Raw genomic sequence first — 13,802 nt, forward strand, 5'->3', positions numbered from 1 at the left:
AAACTGGTATGAACTGGTTCCAGCACCTTTGCCAGACACTTTCTGGAGAGATGGAAAAGAGGCACAAAGTCTGGGAGAACTTCGGGGGGGGGATCTGCTAGTAGGAGACAAGTCAGGATTTCTAGCCACCCCCATCTTTCCTCTCAACACCCAGGTCATTCCCCAGGGAGGGGCCAGAGCCTCTTGTCTGCCATTGCTCCTCGGACTTTAACCATGTGACATCCTTCCTAGGCCTCTACTCATTGGGTTTCCTACTCAAAAGGTAGACCTGTATCCACAGCCTCACTCACTTTCCACCCCCACCCCCCGCAAAGGGGCACTTTTTTTTTTTTTTTTTTTTGAAATAGAGGCCAGACAGCATGGGCAATGCCATCCTGACCCACAGCCAGGCTACAGCTGTGGTCAATGTAGACAGGTGACCTGGATATCTGGTCCAGCTCTGCCACCAGCTCCCAGGAGTTTCCTCGCCCAACCTGTCCTCAGTTTCCCCATCTGTAAGATAGGCAGCAAGTGCTGGCCTCTCCAAAGGCCCTTTCAACGGTGAGATCCTGCGATTTCTATCAGTCCAATCTCAGCCCTGGTGGCAACCCAGGGCCTCCTCTCTCAGAACATTTCCCCAGCCTCCTAGACCCCCCTGGCTCCAGCGGCCCCCCACCGCCGCTGGCTCCCCAGGCTCCCCGATAAGGGGCCCAACTAATTACATTAGGATTTCATGCCAATTAGCAAACAATTACACGGGCAAATTGGTGCCTAATTTGGAGCAATAACGACAGCTCCATTGGCCGAGGCAAGATAGCTGCAGACGAGACCGTTCACCGGGCCTGGTCCTGTCGGAGCCCCTAGAGGATGGGAGCCGCCAGCTCTCTGCCCTGACCTGGCGAAGTCTGCAGTCCTCTAATCTAAGGATCTTTAAGCGCCGTTTAGCTGTTTGTGCTGAGGACATGGTCCGTCCAGGCCTTTAAACGAAGGATATAGAGGAAGGGGAGGAAAGGTGGATAGTGGGGACAGGGGAGCTGAGGCAGGCGGGGCCGCCTTCACTGAAGAGGTGGGAGGATTGGGGGACAGTAATTAACCGTCTAAAGGCTTGGATGTTTGAGTGGTTCATGTGAGCTCAGGACCAACGGAGACACCAGTTAGGCTAGAGCACAGGCGCACGTAGGGGGGTAGGAGGGCTGAGGCCATAGAGGTGGGTAAGGCCAGGCAGAGAGCACCATTACAGCAAACTGAGGCGTGCTCCCGGAGGCCTGGGAGCCCCTGGGGGTTCAGGGTGGGAGGAGGAGACTGTGCCTGAACTCATCCTGGGTCCTGACCTTGGGTCACCAGCAACCACCCATCCCACCTACAGCCGCCCCCGTGAGGTCGCCTCCAGTCTCCCCTCTGAACATGGCTAGAAGCCACTGCCCTTGTCCGGGACCACAGACCTGCCAGCTCTGCCCCTCATCCCCTGTCCATATTTTCCCCAAGTGAGCATTCTAACGAGCAAAGCAAACCAGATTCCTCATTTGTTTAAACCCTCAATGGTTCCCCAGTGCTCTCGGGATAAGATCAAGCACTCTGCATGCCTGCCTGTTACCATCTGGCCACTGTGGACCTCCCAGGTTTCCCTCCCTATCCGCCAGCACAGCCACCCAGCGTTCTGGGAACTAGACCCCGGTTCCTGATTGTGCCAGCCTCTCTCCCACCTCCCGGCCTTTGGCTATGCTGTTCCCTCTGCCTGGATTGCTGTCCTAACACCCCTTCCTTGTTACCCAGGAAGGTCCTTCCAGGGCCCCCTCCTCTGCCTCCCAGATTCCTCCAGGAAGCCCCAGTTCTTCTCTCTCCTCTGAGCTCCCTTTGTCACCTTCTTCTGTGGCACCGTTCACTCCACACTGGAGCTGGTGGTATCAGTGCCTGCCTGCTGCTCATGGGCAGGGCCCGGAGCTGATTTACTCTGTGTCGTCTTCGTCCGGCATAGAAAGCACATGAATAGAGAAGACAGAGGGAGGAGATTAAAAAAAAAAAAAAAATCCCCTGAGGATGGTGGAGAAACTGAGGCAGAGACCCAGAGAAATCTTTATGAATCTGGTGGATGCTTCACTTATGGAAGGAAAGCTGGGTCAGATTTCAGCCCTCTGTTCACTGGAGCCACGCCCTGACCCCATCCCTCCAGGTTTTCTTCCTGAACACCTTCACAAAGCTCGGAGGACCCCCTCCAACCCGTTCTTACCCAGCTGTTTCCAGCTCTGCTTTCAACAAATGAGATACAGAAATCCCCGCTAAGCTAAGGATGCCCCTCCCCAATAAAGGCAGCTCTCATGAGGGTGATGGCACAGCAAATGGAACTGCAACACGAAGGACGATGGGCAGACTCAAGGAGGAACCTCCTGACCACCAGGGCTCAGCCCCATCCCTAAAGGAATGGGCAGCGGGGAGGGGGGAGGGGGCCTTGGCCTACCTAAAGGAGACTGAGCGGAGGCCGAGGGTGGAATGCAGACCTTCCTGGAGGCAGGGGGAAGACCCAGCTGACTTTCCCGAGAGCTTGGTTCTCCCTTGGGGGGCTGCCACTCCATCTCAAGGCCCATCACTCATGTTAATTACCAAGAAAAAGCCGATTTCTCCTCATTTCCAGACTCCGAATGACAGTATCATTAGGCTTGTAATGTGCAGAGAAATTGTGCGTGTCTGTCTTGGAACATGTCCTGAGCCAGAGTGGGTGAGGGCGCCCCCAGCTAGGGTTTGTCTCCAAGACGTTCCCTACGGCAGAGGGCCAATCTCAGGAAGCGATGCTGTGTCACCAGGACAAAGGCACTCTCCCTCTCTGTTTAGGGGGCACTGGTGGTGGTGATTACACATACTGGGCAATGGCGTGGGTCACAACACACAACACACAACACACAAACCCTGCCAGATGCAAACAAAGCCAGCAGTTCCCTTCTCAGAATTAGACAAGGGCACAACCCCCCTTGTCCCAATCGAACTTGAACTTAGGCCTGCCTGCTGTCATAGCCCATCCCAGTCTTGCCCAGAACCTTTACTCTGACCCATCTCTGGACCACCAGGGCATCTGGGTACCATCTCATCTCTGGGAGCGGGGAGTTGACTATTCTTGCGCCTTCCTTCCTCTCTCAGCAAAGCCAACATCCTAAACATGAGCAGACCTCAAACAACAGCCACTGCCCACAGCCCTTTACACACCTCTTCACACTCTTCACTGTGTTTCATCCTCACTCAAATCCACTTAACATGTGAGGAAACTGAGGCCCACACAAGCAAAGTGATTTGCCCAGGATCACATCTCAGAGGTAAGCTTGACCCCAGGTCTGCCCGATGTCAAAGCTCAGGCTGAAGACAAGGGTCTTCGATCCATCTAGTACTCTGGGAACACGTCCTCAGTTGGTCCCTGCTCCTGATACAGAGAATTGGACCCAAATAGGCTCTGCCCTCAAGAGCTGAGGTTGGTGAAGGAGAGGCAGGATGTAAAAATATAAATATAGCTCAGTGCGTTCTGTGCATGACACGAAAGAGAAAATACAAAAGGTTTATCCTCAACAGTAATCAAAGACATGCAAATTAAGACAACAATATGATGTGGTTTTACCTATTGAAATTAATACAGTTTTTTTTTTTTTCTAAAGACAGAGTTGATGTGAACTGAAATCTGGGGCACTCTCAGACTCTGCTGATGGAAGAGTAAATGAGAACAACTTTTCTTACATTTTTTTAAAAGTAGGCTCTACACTCAACGTGGGGCTCAAACTCACAACCCTGAGATCAAGAGTCACCTGCCTTACCAACCGAGCCAGCCAGCCTTCCCCTAGAACAGCGTTTCTAGAAGGCCATTGGGCCATGCTGCCAGGAGTTTTAAAAACACACCCCTTGATCTTGTTAATCTACTTTTAGGAATCCAATCCAAGAAATAACCAGATACTGAAAAAGAACCATGCATCAGGAATGTTTATTGCCATTATCTATAACTGAAAAATCACAACCAATGTAAATGTCTAGCAGTTGAGGGTTGGTTAAATAAGTTACAATACATCCATATATAAGAATATTATGCAACCATTCAAAGTCATGTTCTTGAAGAATTTTTAATAACCTGGGAAAATGCTCACTCTATAATAAGTTAAACAAAACCATACATATAGGATGCTCTTCACTTCATAAAAAAAAAATTAATTCATTTAAATAAAGTCTGGAAGGAAATAAACCAAGAGTTAATCTGAGAGGGTTTGGGGTGATTTTTTTTTTTGTTTCAGTTGGTACTTTTTTGTTTTTTCTAAGTCTCCTCCAAATCTGTGGGAAAAAGTCAAAAAATGCAAGCAATGTAGGGGGGTCGGGTGCAGCCCAGGATGTCATGAGAACACAGAGGTCCCTAATCCTAGTCAGGGAAGGCTTCCTGGTAGAGGTGATGACTGTACTAACTCTCAGAACACATAACCTTTATTTATCATTCCAAGAGTCAGAAGACTGGTTCTAGGCTAGGAAACCATGTGCAAAGGCATAGAGGCAAGAGAGATCCCGATCTCTTCTGGAAACTCTTAGTTGCTCGTGGGGCTGGGTGAAGGGGCAACAGGTAAAACCCATGCAGTGAGCAGAGACCAGACTGGGGAAAGCCTAGAAGACCGAGCTGAGGAGCTGGTGCTTTGCTCTGAGAACAAAGATCCAAGCAGGGGGTGTAACAGAATCTGAGTTGTGTTTTAAAGGATCGTCATTGTGGCCACTGAATGGAGGAGGGGATGGGGGCACAGGAGAGAGGGCGAGGCTCGACCTGGAGTCTGGAAGGTAGGGAGCGCTGATAGGAGGCTGTTGCGTTGCCTGGGTGAGGGAGGGGTCTGGCCCGGGCTGGGTGCGGGTGGCAGAGAGGAAGAGAGGAGGAGCGAGAGCTAGCTAGAGCAGTGATGATGAGATTTGACAGGACTTGGTGATTAATTGGAGAGGGGAGGCCAGGTGGGGGAGGGGAGGCTCTGCCTCTGACAGGGACTACAGCACACACACATACAGGCACACACTCAGAAATTTAGATCACACGGTTTCAGGAGTGAATTGCACCCCCAACCCCCCCCCCCCCCCGCCCGGAGGGTCAGATTTGAGCCTTATTTGATATTTACCTGCAGACCCTAGAAGAGGCTGAACTTGGCCCAGTCACCACACTTGACCTCTGGCTCACCCCGGGCACCCATGTGCCTCTGTACTCCCAGCCTGCACCCCCAGAAAGTGGAGGCGGGCAGGGTGAAGGGAAAGCCCACAGGCAGTGGGGGTGGGCACAGGCAGGAGCAGACAGCCAGATCTTCCCTTGGGACATAATACCGTCACACACATAGACCCAGATCCACAGAGAGAGAGCACAGTCACCCACGGGGACTCTGAGAGTCAAGTCACAGGAGAGATGTACACAGAGACAGCCTGACGCAGGCTGTTAGATGCAGGCCTGTCGCACACACGGTCACACACCCACCATCAGACAAGCCTCCGACACAGCCCCAGACAGGTCTCACACTCAGGCCCTCGGGCTCAGCTAGAGTCCCCAGGTCCTCCGACCGCTCCACCCCCCCGCCCCACAGCCGTCCTCCCTCCCCAGGGGGACAGACAGAGGGCTGGCAGAGGGGCCAGCAGAGGGGACTGGCACAGGGACCAGCAGCCAAACGGGGCAGCCGGGAGGGAGGCCTCTGAGAAGGGGTTGCCAAGGCAACAGGCTCCTGTACAACCAACCAGGAGCTTAGATTCTCGGCTCTTATTTTTAGAAGTTGGGCCTGGGCTGGTTGGGCCGGCCAGCGGGCCTGGCTCCCTTGGGCAGGGCCTGAAGATATAGACACCAGCCTCAGCCCCCCCAGGGGGTTCTGGTGGGCACTGCCCATGCCAGGCTTCTTCCACACACCCCCAGCCTCCTTCCCCAGGGTCATGCCCTGGATAGGATCTTCTACTCCCTTCTGTCTTCACACAGACCCAGGGTCCCACCTGCTGTACCCTCTAACCTCCAGGACCCAGGAATGGGGGACACAGCCTACCCTCCCACTGCAGTGTGTTGATGTCTGTGGCTTAATTTACAGTGTGTTGAGGGAAGAAGGAGAGGGTGGACCTTGGCCAGATTCGTGAGGTGGTATATGGGGTATATGTGTGTGCATCTTAGGGGTAACTCCCAGGTCAACTCTGTGTGCGTGTGTGCGTGTCTCTGTGTGTGTGTGTGTGTGTGTGTGTGTGAGAGAGAGAGAGAGAGAGAGAGAGAGAGAATATTACCCTTTCCACAGAGGGAAAACAGAGTTCTCCCTCTCTCCCAGCCCCACTCACCACCCCTACCCCTAACCTCCACCCATGCCTGGATCTCTTAAAAATGGGGGGAGAACAGAGATCTCAAACTGGAAAGGTGGTAGAGAGTCTATGCCTTGGTGTCCCCCCTTTTCCAGACCCTCCCTAAGTTTGAGCAGTTAGCTCCTGAGCAGGGCAGGAGAGCGGTGGCAAGGACAGGGAGGGACCAGACAGATCCAGGTGGACAGAGACTGGATAAGGGGGTTTGGGGAAAGCTTGCTCCAGCGAGTTGACTTTTCGGTGACTCCTCCAGCTGCTGGGGATTTCTCTGTTAATCTGGGCCGGCTCTGTTTGCATCTCATTTGCCTATATTTGCATAACAAGGGTCTAGCTGGCACCGGGGATCAAAATTCCTAGCCTGAGTAATTGTGTGAAAAAGCCTCTGGAGAGGGAGCCGGTAATTTGGGGGCCAGGGAAACAGAGGCAGGGAGCTGGGTGCACTGGTGTGGCTGGTCCAGGTCCACATTTAATCTGGGAGCCTCCATATCTTCCTTAATGCCAGGGCCAGAGGGGTGGGGATGTCAGTGGGAGTGCGATTGGAGGGGCAACAAGATTGAGTCAATCTGAAAGCTGGGCACAGAGCAGTCAGTCCCCTTGGGAGAAATGGCCTGAATTTGGTAAGAGCAGAACTGGGAGTAGGGGTGGGGAAGTTAACACTCAGCTAGTTCTGCCCCTCCTGTCAGCCCCCTGGCCCCTCAGCCCCTACCAGTCTAGTTAAGAGCTGAACTAGCCAGAGTGCCTGGGATGGTACCCTGGACCACCACTTACCAGCTCCAATACTCTCAGACCTGGGCAATGGAGGCCCCTGCCCTCCCCCTCTACTTCGGACGACCCTCTTCTGCATGGGATGAAGAATTTCAAGGTCCGAAGGCCCACAGGGTTGTCCCCACCTGGTGCTCCAGCCCGCTGCTAGACCATACCCCGACACAGGACCCTAGAATTCCCTGCCCCCGGAGCCCTAAGCCAGCTGCCAAGGCCTGGGTGGCGTCTTCTCCACATCTGTCTCCTCAAGCCCGAAGGGTGGCTATTTACCAGGAGCGTGGAACAAGCAGGGACTCCAGTGTTGGGGCATCCGCAGGCCTGCACGCGAAGCCCCTCACACTGCTGCCTGGAGCCCAGAGACGGAAGAGGAGGGGGGCGGGGGTGGAGGTCTAGGGGTCTCCTGTTATACTCTTGCCCTAGGCTTCGTAAACATTCGGGGTGGCTCTGAGAAGCTGTTTGATCTTGGGCAAGTTACTTAACCTCCCTACACTCCCAAGTGGGGTTAATAATAGTACTTGCCTCATGCAGCTGTTAGGAGGAAGAACTGAGTTAATTCATGTAAAGCACTTAGAGCAGCGCCTGGCACAGAGTAAGGGCTTGTAAGTGTTCACTATTATTATCTATATTATCCCGGGATTTGGCTTTTTTCCCTCCAGCTGCAAAAGAAGCACCTTTTCTTTCACTTTGAGAGACTGAGAAAGTAAGGGATGGGGACATCCCTTCCACTCCCCGCCCCCATCCCTCTGAGCCCAGACTCCCCCCTTGTTTCCCTCCCCAGCTACCATACCCCCAGGCCAGGATGCCAGGATGCCAGATGCTAGGAGGACAGCCAGGTCACTGGACTGAATATAATGGTTTGTTTAATGTCCTTATGGGCCGAATGAATGAGTGAACACTGGTTGAGTGAATGAATGAAAAACAAAAATCAAATGACTAATCGTCAAAAGAAGGCTGGATTCACTGACAGAAGGACAGAGCTACAGCAGATGTTTTGGCTTTGGGGGCCCACAGATCCGTTTCTTGTTTGCTTTCATTAGATGGTAGGAGGCAGAGGGGGGCTAGGGGCCTGGCCAGGCTTTCTGCAAAGTCAGCCCTGGCGTTGATGAGTGGCTGCTGCCTGGGGACGGGGTAGCTGTACCTGTGGGTGCTAGAGGAGGTGCCTGCCTGCGTCTGGGTCCTTCTGTGCCCTGTGGAAGCCTGAGTGTGTGAGAGTGGCTCTGTATGAATCCACGAATCTCTGTGCCTGTGCGTCCCTGCTCAGAAGTTCCTCCCTGCCCAACAACGAAAGGCCCTGGGGCAGGCACCATCCAGGTCTGGGGTGCAGGGTGTGGAGGGTGCTGGCTGGCGAGCTTCATTACCTCCTTATTTCCACCCCTGCCCCTCTCTGGCCGGGCCAGGCCTCAGCGCGCCCGCCTGTCAACTGGCGGGTTAGCAGTGATAGAGAGCTCTCCTGGGGCCCCGGCAGCCTCCACCATCTGGCCAGGCTGGTATTGAAGGAGATGGGGGGACCTGTCACAGGATGCCCCCTGGGCCCTCCAGCTTGGCACTGGGCTCATCGCAGAGAGTAATGGGCGTAGGGGCATGTGGGAGTGCAGGTGTGTGTGTGCGTATGTATGTGATTTCCTGTGTGGTGACACTGTCTGTGGGCGGCTAGGTTGACCGTGGGTAGAATTTTACGTTTGCATTCGTGACTGTCTATGTTTGTATGGCCACATGATTGGATCCTTGGGGGCTGGGGTTTCTGTGTATGACGATGTATGTCCCAGAATATGGGCAAAGCGTTTGGGTCTTGGCTCTGTAGGTTTTCCATTGGAAGTTCCCAGGCAGAGATGGGAGAGGGGAGGGTCAGGTCTGGTGGGGACAGGCGCAATGGCCTTGAGACAAAGGTACCCATTCTTAGCTTTCAGTTCAGAGAAATTAACCTCCAGGTCCATTTCTTTAGAAACGATTCTCATTTCTCTTCCTCGACCTGGGTGGCCCAGTGGTGCTGAATCCCACTAGATGGGCTGGAAGTCCCTCTTGGGAAAACCAAGTGGGCCCTAGGAGTCCTAAACCCTTGTTTCCTAGAGGTGGGCCCCAGTTTCAGGTGCCATCAGAGCTCCCAGGCTCCCTGGGGAGCATCCCATGGGGACCCCCCTCACCTGCCACAGCACAGAGGCAGGACACACGTAAAGCCACTCTCAAGTAGTGACACATGGCGACCCAGACATGAACACTGGCACAGGGTCACTTGTGAACCAGAAGCCCACATGACAGTCACAGATCCACTGGACACAAGCACATGTACATACACCCACGCGTACATTTTGACACACAAACATTCACACAGGCACACAGATGTAAGGTGCATGCCTATTTACACACGAGAACATGCCCATGAGTTGCAAGGACACACATGCTTATTACATGCTTGCAGACATGCTTGCATGTGTGTGTGCACACACATTCTGTCCCTTCCCGCCCTTGTTCCATGCTCAGTCCGATTCCCTGCTGCAGCTCTCTTGTAGATGACCCTTTGCAAGGTGGGCATCAAAGGAGGGCCACATGTATAGGGGACTCCATGAGTAGATAGCTGTGTGTATCTACGTGTGCAAATTTGTACACGTGTCACTGTGTGTCTTGTAGTCTATGTGGCTCTAGCTCTGTGCAAAACACGCAAGTGTCCCTTTGCGGGTATTTTTCTGGATCTCTGCGTATTTCTGGCAGAACTTATGTGTACCTCTGTGTACACATTTTTGTGAGTGTGGATGACAGTAGGGGACTTGTGTATCATGTGCCTGCATCTTGTGGACCATCTCTCCACAGATGTGTATCTGTATATGTCCGTGTGCGTGTTTGCATATATGTGCATTTCTCGTGTGTATATGGCTCTGGGGTCTGGAGTTCACAGGCTGGCTGGGCTGGCTCCCCTCCCTTCCGAAGCTGTGGCCTGGGGTGGGGCTGGGCAGGACTGCTCTGAATCCCTCAGCCATTGACAGTCGTATTTACAGAGCTCTGAGTAGGACGTAATTGGTTCTATTAATCTTTCTCTGGTTGTTAATTGCTCACTTATCGGGTTGTGTATTATGCCGACTGTTGCTCTTAATTCGCCTCCGTAGCTGCAGGTGTTTACTGCCTTATTAACTGTTAATCGGCACGGCTAGGGATGGAGACGTAATTGGCCCCCAGAGTGGGACACAAGCGGGCCAGCCGGGCACTGCCAGGCTCTCAGCCCGTCCCTGGAACCCTTACCTGTGGAGCGCAGGTGGCTACAAGGGAAGGAGTTGGCCCGCTGCCATCCGCAGGCAGACAGCAGTCTTGCATACAGTGGTCAGAGTGACAACTGTAGGGTATTAGCCCCCATGTAATCCTAACTCCTCCAGGAAGCCAAACAACCAATCAGAATCCAGCTCCTACACTCCCTCTCCAACACCAACAAACTTCATCTACCCAGGAGAGGAGCCAGCCTCATTTATCTTAATTATCCGAACCTAACTGAGAACTAAGAGACCAACACAGAGTGGAACTGGTTCTCCTCCTTTAACACCTCCTCTGCCTCCCCTCTGACCCTGGCAGTCAAGGCTGTGAAGGTCACAGAGACTCTGGGAGAAAGGAAGGCAAGAAGGCCAGAGGAGGAAAGGCTGAATATAGACCCGGGGAGGGCTTTCCAGCTTTCGAAGAGGCTATACGGAGCAACTAGTGTCCAAACGAGAACAAGAAATTCCAGAAGGAGATCTGCTGCTCCCTCCCAGCCATGCTCTCAGTCCTGCTCAGCCCCTGCTTTCAAAGCCCCAACAACAAGGAACTCACTACCTCCATGGCACAACTACACAACTACAGCAGTGAGGGTCCTTCACCCTGAACTGACCTCTGTCTTCTTTTTTTTTTTTTTGCCCCATGTCTCAGCAGAGGAGTCCCAATTGTCCACAGTGGGGACCCTGAGCCCCAGAAAGGGCAAGGGAGTGGCTCCAGGGTTTCCCAGTCCTCCCTTGCAAAGGCTCAGATGTTTGACTCTCCAAAGTTTCTGCCGTCAGCCTCTGGCCAGACCCTGATCCACCCTAGACATCTCAGTCCTGTAAGGGACCTTCTTGGTCACCACCTCCCTAGCTCCGGTTTTTAAGCCTCTCAAACTCAGCTGCCACTGCTGCAGAGGTCCTGGGCTCCAGCACCTTTGAGACAGAAATGCAAGGTGTCTGGAAACAACGGGTCCCTGAGAGGGAAAGGCGTGTAAGGATGTGCATGAGTGTGTGGTGTTGGTGATGGGTGGGGGATAGGGGTCCCATGCTTCACTAACCTGGCCTCCAGCCTCCAAGGACAAACAGGCAAACCAGTAGTCCTCATCCTTTGCCTCGAATCCTGACATCTGGAAGTTCTTCCTGGTGTTTAGTTGTCAAGTCTTGAGCTGCAGAGGATGTTGATTTGCTTTGGTTGGGTCCTGAGAGGAGCTGGGCTCTATGGAAGGAGGGTGGAAACTACCATTAAGGGCTTGCTGTGTGCCAGAAGCAGCATAAGTGTATGTGAAAAGTGACATCTCATTGAAGAATCACATCACCTGATAAATTAGGGATTAAGATCCTATTTACAAAGAAAGAAACTGAGCCATAGAGAGGGGAACTAAACTTGCCCAAGGCCACACAGGCAGGAAAGGGCAGACTGGGATTCCAACCAGGGCCTGGCATTGCCTGGGGGTGCTGGTAAAGGTCTTTGGTCAAGAGTACCTGGATGAATTCATACTAATGGTTCGGTAAGGTGACCGGGGGCCAGAACCAGGAGTCAGCATTACAGTTCACCCACCCACCCCGATTCTGGGAACATTAACAAGAAAAACACTCACGCATGCGCTGCCCACGTGCCCTTCAGGCGGGATGAGAGAGGAAGCAAAGGGAACTGTCCAGGGATAGTTGCCCAAACAAGTTCCGGCCCCGCCTCTATGTTAATGACATGCAGATATATGTAAATTTGTAGACGCTACCGCTCAAACCTTTGGAAGAAATGGGATGACACAGGAGCAGTTGCTATGGAAACCCAAATGCGACCCCCCTCTCCCCCCTACCGCACAAGCGAGCGTACAGACACGTGCACAAAGACCCAGGGTTCCTCGCTCCATAGCCCAGAGGATCACGGAGTCTCGGAGGGTGTGAACCGGAAGGACCCTCAGAAACTGCGTCCAGCCTGAGGGAAGCTGAGACCCGGAGAAAGTCGCGAGAGAGCAGCTTCGTGGGGCGCCCTCCACTGAAGCCGAGGGGAGCTGGGTGGCCATTCCGGTCCCTGAGGACTCCTACTCGGGCCTAGCAACGTGAGCCCCGCCCAGCGTTGCTCAGCAACGTCCCTTGAGCCCTGCAACCGCCGACCACGCCCCCTAGCAACAGCTAGCCTAATCCTTGCTCCTGGCCGCCTCTGCCAAAAGAAAGGCGAGGGAAGGGGCTTGTGGACTAGGGCCAAAACGTGGGTGGAGGTCGTGTTGTCCGGTCCCCGGCCTCAAAGCAGCCTGCAGGATTTCGCTGTCCACCTCTAGCCCTCTTCGCTGGGTGAGGTGCTATAGGGCCGCGTCACCATGCCCAATTGCAGGGGGCGAAACTGACTCTCCGAAAGGAAGTTCCAGCCGACAGTCCAGAGGTTATTCTTCCCTGAGTGACCTGAGAAGGCAGCAAATGCTCTCCTGTCCCCCTGGAAGGAAGCCGTGGGCCTGGGGGGAAGGAGTTCACAGCCATCTTCCCCTTGACCTGCCCCAACTGTGTTAGGAAGATGACCCAAGTTCCCGACTCAGAAACAAGCTGCAGGTTGCATAGTAATTTGTGTCATTTACATATAGCCCGGAGGCTGTGGCGCTCACAAGCCCGTCGGAGCCCTTAAAGTTACCGAAGGAGCCCCGCCCCCTCCCCCGGTTCACAAGTCAGGTCTCCTCTCCTCTCTCCGCACCTCCCGCTCCTCCCCCCCGCCCCCCCCCCCGCACCCTCTTCCAGTCCCTCCGGCTAAAATTCCATACCTCGCCCCGCCCCCAGCTCGTCCTCCGGTCCGGCTAGCCCCGACCTCCATCCCTAGGCCGAGGGCCCCCTCTGCTGTCGGCCGCGGGTAGGGCAGCAGCGAGCTCATGGGGCCAGAGAAGAGGGGAGCCCCGAACAACCAACGCCCCCATCCTTCCCAGTCCAGCCCGGCCCTGAGCGAGGCTGATGCATGACTAGACTTTCAGAGGGATGGACGGGGTACACCCCTTAAGGACTGGGGAAGGCGTCGAGGAGGACGGAGGGGTCCTCCCAGAAGTTCTCTCCCCAAAGCCAGGCCCTGCCTCTTTGCACTGGGCTAAGCAGCCAGAGGGCAGCTAGTTTCCAGATAGGTCCCCAGACTCCGTTCTCCCAGAGATGCGTTACAATTGTAGCTGCTGTTAGCTCATTCCAGGCCCCAGGCAAAGCAGCACCATCCAGCCCTCACACCAGCTTCCAACCCCACCCTGAATGCCCAACCCCCTCCACTCCCAGGCCAAGACCCTCTTTCTCCTGTACCAGTCTCGGGGGGGGGGGGGGGGTTGGCAAGAGGCACAGAGAAGAGTCATCCTATATGGATCTCCCAACTTACCCAACAGAGACACACAGACATGCAATCAGACATACATACACGCAGGTGCACCCACATGCTCACAGGCACATGCACACATAGAGACACTCACAGATGCACACAGACACAGACACATGGGGAATATGATGGTACCCGACTATCCAAATGAAAAAAAATCCTGGTAACTGAAAAAAATATTTTTTTTTGGTAAGTACAAAATTTAC

At 53.9% G+C, this 13,802-nt stretch overlaps 1 long non-coding RNA gene across 2 annotated transcripts; it reads right to left on the reverse strand.

Annotated features, from left to right (window-relative positions):
* Nucleotides 1–3,841: 3,841 nt before the first annotated feature.
* LOC113599443 (uncharacterized) lies at nt 3,842–13,648 on the reverse strand. 2 transcript variants are annotated; one of them, XR_003420307.2, is made up of 4 exons: nt 12,097–13,648; nt 11,861–12,007; nt 11,321–11,478; nt 3,842–3,906 (listed from the first exon to the last, which is right to left on the reverse strand). It is a non-coding gene; the product is annotated as an uncharacterized LOC113599443 (long non-coding RNA). The 2 variants fall into 2 exon arrangements; XR_008293656.1 differs by lacking the exon at nt 3,842–3,906 and having other exon boundaries at nt 3,927–11,478.
* Nucleotides 13,649–13,802: the final 154 nt, after the last annotated feature.

This window comes from Acinonyx jubatus, chromosome C1 (genome assembly GCF_027475565.1).
Source record: "Acinonyx jubatus isolate Ajub_Pintada_27869175 chromosome C1, VMU_Ajub_asm_v1.0, whole genome shotgun sequence".
NCBI lineage: Eukaryota > Metazoa > Chordata > Mammalia > Carnivora > Felidae > Acinonyx > Acinonyx jubatus.